Genomic DNA, 6,075 nt, shown 5'->3' on the forward strand with positions numbered 1-6,075 from the left:
TTAATAAAATAAATTTAATAATATTAATAATTGAACATAAATATTAAAATCTAAAAAATAAAAGAATTAAGTTCTTAAAAATAAAAATACAAAATTTTAAAATTAAGAAAAATACAAAAACATACAGTATATTTTAAACTTTTAAATATGACCCTAAATAAAAATAAATTGGAGTAACCAAAATTTTTAAAATTATAAAAAAAAAAAGAAAGCGTCTAAACACCATGATTCAAGAATTGTAAAGCGAGCAGAGGTAAGGTTGAAATAAATTAAAAGTCAAAACGTTGAGAAATGAAAGGAGTTAATAGTTGCGTAAAAAGAACGCGAAAAAAGGATCCCATATTATATTATATTATATTCCTCAATTCTTTCAAAAGAAAATATATATTATATTCCTCAATTCCCAATTTCGAAAGCCACTGAAATTGAAATAATTAAATGTTGGATCATGTGAAAGGATGTGGGTATGTACGTAAGTAGGCATGGGACCTACTTTGACGCGCTTACACGTCGTTTCTTACGTGGACATCACTTTCAGCCCTTTCATTTGCATTCGCATTCGCCTACTCTACTCTCTCTCTTTCTGCTTTTCTTTTTCAATTGTTTTTAGATACATCATTTATACTGTAGTATTGGTTGAGTTCTAGTTACAGTTACCTTAAGATCAAACATTGATATTATGTTTTTTAAGTAAATCTTTTTACAAAAACTTTATATAAACTATTTAAAATCACATAAATTTTATATTAATATTTTATTTATTTAAAAAGTCTTTGAATGTTTCACAATTAAATTGGGGCACAATTAGATGCTGAATTAAAGTAATTATATTAATATAGATAAATAAATATATAAATATCTTGTAATATAATAAAAATAGAAAATTATACTGTAGTCACTTACTATTAGTAAGTTTCTTTTTTTGTCGCTCAACTATGAAAAATTATAAAATTTCATATAATTATTCAATTTTTTTTGTCACCAATTAACATTGTTATAACAAAAAGTTGTTGCGGTAACTTTTAAAATTGACATATTAACAATTTTAACCTTCAACATTTATATATTATGCTAATTTGATAGATTCTAAAATAAATTAAACCCTTAAAGCTTTAATAGTGTGTAATTTGATCATTTTGCAATTTTATTTTTCTTTGTAGCATTTTTTTGACATTGTCCTTGCATTTGATTCAATGTAAAAATGAACAACAACAAGAAACAAAACAACCCAAATTTTAGTACCTAATTCAATTACTTGAAAATTAAAAAAAGTACCCACTTCATTAATTTAATCTAATTGTATGTCTAACAACTTAAAAAAAATGAGCTTTGATTTGCTTCGTCAATGGCTAGCTCAAGCTAACAAAAACTGGATTAATTATCATTGAAAGATATTAAGTTCTTAGTCATTTGAAGTATAAGGAAAGCAAGGCATTTGAGGATTGTCTAGTTTGTAAACATTGAGCACTAAATTTTTAAAAATTAAGAATAAATTGACACAATGTGTAAATGTTAATGACTAAATTTTTTATAATGCCAATTTCAAAAATTGTCATGTCATCTTTCTATTAACCATTTAACAACATATGACTAAAAAGGAAAAAAAATTGAATAGTTACTTGACCGATTTGTAACTTTTCATAGTTGAGTGACCAAAAAAGAAACAACATGATAGTTGGGTGGCTACTAGTTGGGTGGCTACTAGTGTAGTTTACCCTATTAAAAATGATCTTTTGGGATTTTTTCAACTAAGTTTTTATCAAACACATCCATAGTCAAAGGCTTCCTATTAATATAAATATATATATAGATAGATAGATGTATTAGGAGTTAATTGCGCTATTCATTAAACATTCTAATTATACCTTCAAACTATAAATGTTATATCAATAAGGTCCATCCGTTATTAAAATTGTTAATTTAGTAATTAAATGAGATGTCAAATATCATGTGGCATAGTTTAAAATGAAAATTTTAAAGAAAAATGATTATTGTAAAAATCTTGGTTTTGAGATTTTCGAAGCTGTTATAAAAGTTTTATTATTCACTCTCTCCTTTTTCGATTTTACTTTATTTTTAGTTTTAACTTTTAAAAGTTATGTGGTGACGTATTACTTTTATTTAAAATTTTTATTTTAAATTATGCCTCATAAGATTTGACATGTTATTTAACGATTAAATTAATGGTTTTAATAATAGAAAGACTTGATTGATATAACATTGATAGTTTAACCATGTCATTAGAATGTTTTGAAGTTTGGGGACCAATTTAGAACGAATGTCATAGCTTAAGGATGTTTAGTGCAATTAACTATTTATCAATAATAATGTTTTTCTTTTTAAGTAAATCTAATACATGAGTTAATTGCACTAGACATTCTCAAAATATGACATTCATTTTAAAAAACTTATTCATAGCCTCAAATATGAGGAACACTGATAGAGTACTGTCAGGAATTTCGATATACATTCAAGAAAACATGAATGTCGAGCTTGTCAAGAAGTTTAAACCCGAGGAAATTCTAACGGCAATTAAAGGTATTGCACCACTGAAAGCTTCAGGTATGGACGGTTTCCCAGCCCTTTTCTTCCACAAGTATTGGCATATTGTGGGGGAGGAGGTTACAAAGTTTTGTTTAGAAATTCATAATAGGAAAAAGGAGTTCAACGTTATTAACTATACTAGTATAGTGCTTATTCCAAAAGTTGATTCCCCAAACTGCATGACACAATTCAGGCAGATTAGTTTATGTAATGTGGTGTATAAAATCATATCCAAAATAATTGTAAACAGATTTAGAACTGTGTTGGACAAATGCATTGGTGAGGCGCAAGCAGCTTTTGTTCATGGACAACAAGTCATAGATAATGCGATCATTGCCTATGAGGTTTTACAAACATTAAAATAATAAAGAGAAGGAAATCGGGGCTATTTTGCATTAAAATTATATATGAGCAAGGCCTATGATAGGGTTGAATGAAATTTTATTGAACAAGTAATGAAACAAATGGATTTTTGTGATGAATGGCTGAATCTTGTGATGGGGTGCATCCGATCGGTGGAATATTTGGTTCTGTTTAATAGGATTAGAGGAGAAAATTTTAAGCCTTCAAAGGGTTTGAGACAAGGGGACCTTTTGAGTCCATACTTATTTCTTATTTGTGTAGAGGGTTTTTCTTCACTCATTCAATTGGCGAAAAGAGAGGGAGCTATTAAAGGCGTAAGGATGGGGAGAGGAGGACTTACTTTAACTCATTTGTTCTTTGCTGATGACAGTATATTATTTGGGGAAGCAAGTTTGGAAGGTGCAAGTGCTATTAAAACAGTTGTGAACAAATATGAAGGGGTTACAGGGTAGTTGATTAATTTTGAGAAATCACTGATTTTTTTCAATACCAATATTCAAATCGATAGGCAAGAGCAGATCGGAGCGATTCTTGAGGTAAGGGTTTCGCGTAATCTAAAGAGATATTTGGGTCTACCGACTAAGATTGGACCGCAAAAAAAGGAGGCGTTTGCAAGTTTCAGAGATAGATTTATTAAAAGTATTGAAAGTTGGAGTGTTCGTCAGTTATCTCTTAGAGGAAAAGAAGTTTTTATTAAAGCTATATTACAAGCCATTCTAGTTTATACTATGCAATGTTTCTTATTTCCTGTTTCACTAAGTCGTCAGTTTGAAAATATTATAAGGAAATTTTGGTGGAGAAATTCTAAAACAGGGAAGGGAATTTATTGGTGTGATTGGAAAAAAATGTGTAAATTGAAAGATCAAGGAGGGTTGGGTTTTAGGGATTTGGTGAAGTTTAATATAGCTTTACTTGCAAAACAAGGGTGGAGATTAATTACGAAACCAGATTGCTTATTTGCGCGTGTTATGAAAGCAAAGTATTTTTCACATATTGATTTTATAAATGCGAGGTTAGGATCTCACCCTTCGTTTACCTGGAGAAGTATTTAGAGTGCGAGGAAACTTTTGGAGGAAGGAATAGGATGGAAAGTGGGGAACAGAAAGTCGATCAACATCTAGAATGAAGCTTAGATCCTGAGACTTGGGAATGAAAAAGTAAGAGTTCAGCATATTAATATTAATTTTAAATCAGTAGCAGACCTCATTAATTCTAATCATATTACCTGGAGAATTGATGTGTTACGACAGCTTTTTGATGAAGAGCAAATTTCCAAAATTCTGTCCATCCCACTTGCTGTAGTGGATATTCACGATGAAAGGGTGTGGTGGGGTGATAAAAGAGGGGTATATTTCGCAAAAAGTAGATACAAATGGCTGTTACAGGCGGATACGATAATAGGGCAAGGGGAGGGGATACATCAACCTACGCTACTACAGAAATTTTACAAAAAATTATGGAGATTATAGGTTGCAAGAAAAATCAAAATTATATTTTGGAGAATCGCCAATAACTTCCTCCCTACTTTTAACAATTTAAAAAATAGAAATTTACAGGTTGTGAATCTTTGTCCTCTCTGCCGTACAATGGAGCAATCAGTGAGTCACGTCTTCTGAGAATGCACATACATTAAATGTGTCCTGCAATGAGTGGGGATTGATGGCTCATCCAGTAGCCCGGAAAAAAATTAGAATATGTGGTTAGCAAATTTATTTTTGAATATGAAAGAAGGGCAGTGTAAATGGTTAGTCATGAAGTTCTGGGCAGTATGGTATCACATAAACAAAGTTTATCATTAAGGAGAAAGGCAATGCAAAACGAGATTGATATCTTTTATTAAGTCATTTTACACAGAGAACATTCAACTAGAAGTAGTGATAGAAGTAGGTGTTCAACAAAATGGCTGTGCATGGACTCCACTAAGGATAAGTGTGGTAAAAGGTAATTTTGATGCAGCGTATAACAGTTATATGATGACTTCAGTAACAGGAATAATTTTTAGAGATTGCGAAGGACATATACTGGCAACATGCACTTACCCTAATACATTTGTGGTTGATGCAACCACGGCGGAGGCGAGAGCTTGTTTACAAAAGGTAGTAGTGGTTGAAGATTTGGGATTCAGAAATCTGGAGGTTGAAAGGGACTCCTTGACAGTCATAAAGAAAATCCAAACATTTGAAGAGGACAAATCAAATATTGCTGTGATTATTAAAGAAATAAAAGAAAAAGCTCGGAGGTTTGAAAGCTTTACTTGTCAATTTACGGGCAGATCAATGAACCACGCGGCGCATATAATGACGGAGGAAGGGAAACGATGAGATTCACCGAGGTTCTAGGCTGAAGAGGCACCTCCAAGAACGAAATTGGCAGTTGAAGAAGATAGAAGGTCCCTGTCAGAAAGGTGAAATGAGTCGGAGAAATAAGAATAAAAGGAATCCGATGGTTTCAGTCTCTACACACAATCCATCGTGAACGAAAAAGGAGTAGGATGTTTGATGGTTTTGACAATGGTTGTAGAGAAGTTGATGAAGGATGCCAGAGAATTGAATAGTTTTCTTTTTCATTTATGTTTTCTTTCTTCATTTCAGATTTGACGTTTGGGTTTTTTTTAAGTTTAGGCTTTAATTGTATTTGTGTAGGGGTTTTTTAAAGTAAAGTTTTTTTTTTTTATTCTTGTAAAGCCTTAATTTTCATTTATTAGGCTCTGGCATTGTTGTGCTGGTAAGGGCTGGGAAGAACACGTGTCTGCCATGCAGTCCTATAATTTCTTATTATTTTGATTTAAATTAAAAAAACAACTATTTGAAAAAACATTAAATCCGTTAAAAATTAATATTTTTAGTAATTTAAATTTTAATCCATAATAAAAATCAAATGACAACTTTTTCCATACAAAAAATGTGGAAATGATAAAGTAGAAAATACTTCTCACTTAGTATAGATTATTTTTAATTATCTTTTAAGTTAATTTTAATTCTTTTAGAAATTCTTTTAGCATTCTATTATCCTTAAAAACTTTACTTTTAAAATTTAAGTTTGCTTAAAGTAATGTGAAATATTTTTAAAAAATAAGAATAAAAATAAAAAAATTTATAAATTAAAAGTTACATATATCAAACAATTTAATTATATTTCATATTTTTATAAATATATTATTATAAAGTA

The 6,075-nt window shown here is 30.2% G+C and overlaps 1 long non-coding RNA gene across 6 annotated transcripts; it reads right to left on the reverse strand.

Moving 5' to 3' along the window:
- Positions 1 to 1,264: 1,264 nt before the first annotated feature.
- LOC107913660 (uncharacterized) lies at positions 1,265 to 5,552 on the reverse strand. 6 transcript variants are annotated; one of them, XR_001688600.2, is made up of 4 exons: positions 5,162 to 5,552; positions 4,133 to 5,056; positions 3,944 to 4,043; positions 1,265 to 2,719 (listed from the first exon to the last, which is right to left on the reverse strand). It is a non-coding gene; the product is annotated as an uncharacterized lncRNA (long non-coding RNA). The 6 variants fall into 6 exon arrangements; XR_005920537.1 differs by having other exon boundaries at positions 3,933 to 4,043; XR_001688599.2 differs by having other exon boundaries at positions 3,944 to 4,049.
- Between the last annotated feature and the right edge of the window lie 523 nt (positions 5,553 to 6,075).

The sequence above is a fragment of the Gossypium hirsutum genome, chromosome D11, assembly GCF_007990345.1.
Source record: "Gossypium hirsutum isolate 1008001.06 chromosome D11, Gossypium_hirsutum_v2.1, whole genome shotgun sequence".
Classification (NCBI taxonomy): domain Eukaryota; kingdom Viridiplantae; phylum Streptophyta; class Magnoliopsida; order Malvales; family Malvaceae; genus Gossypium; species Gossypium hirsutum.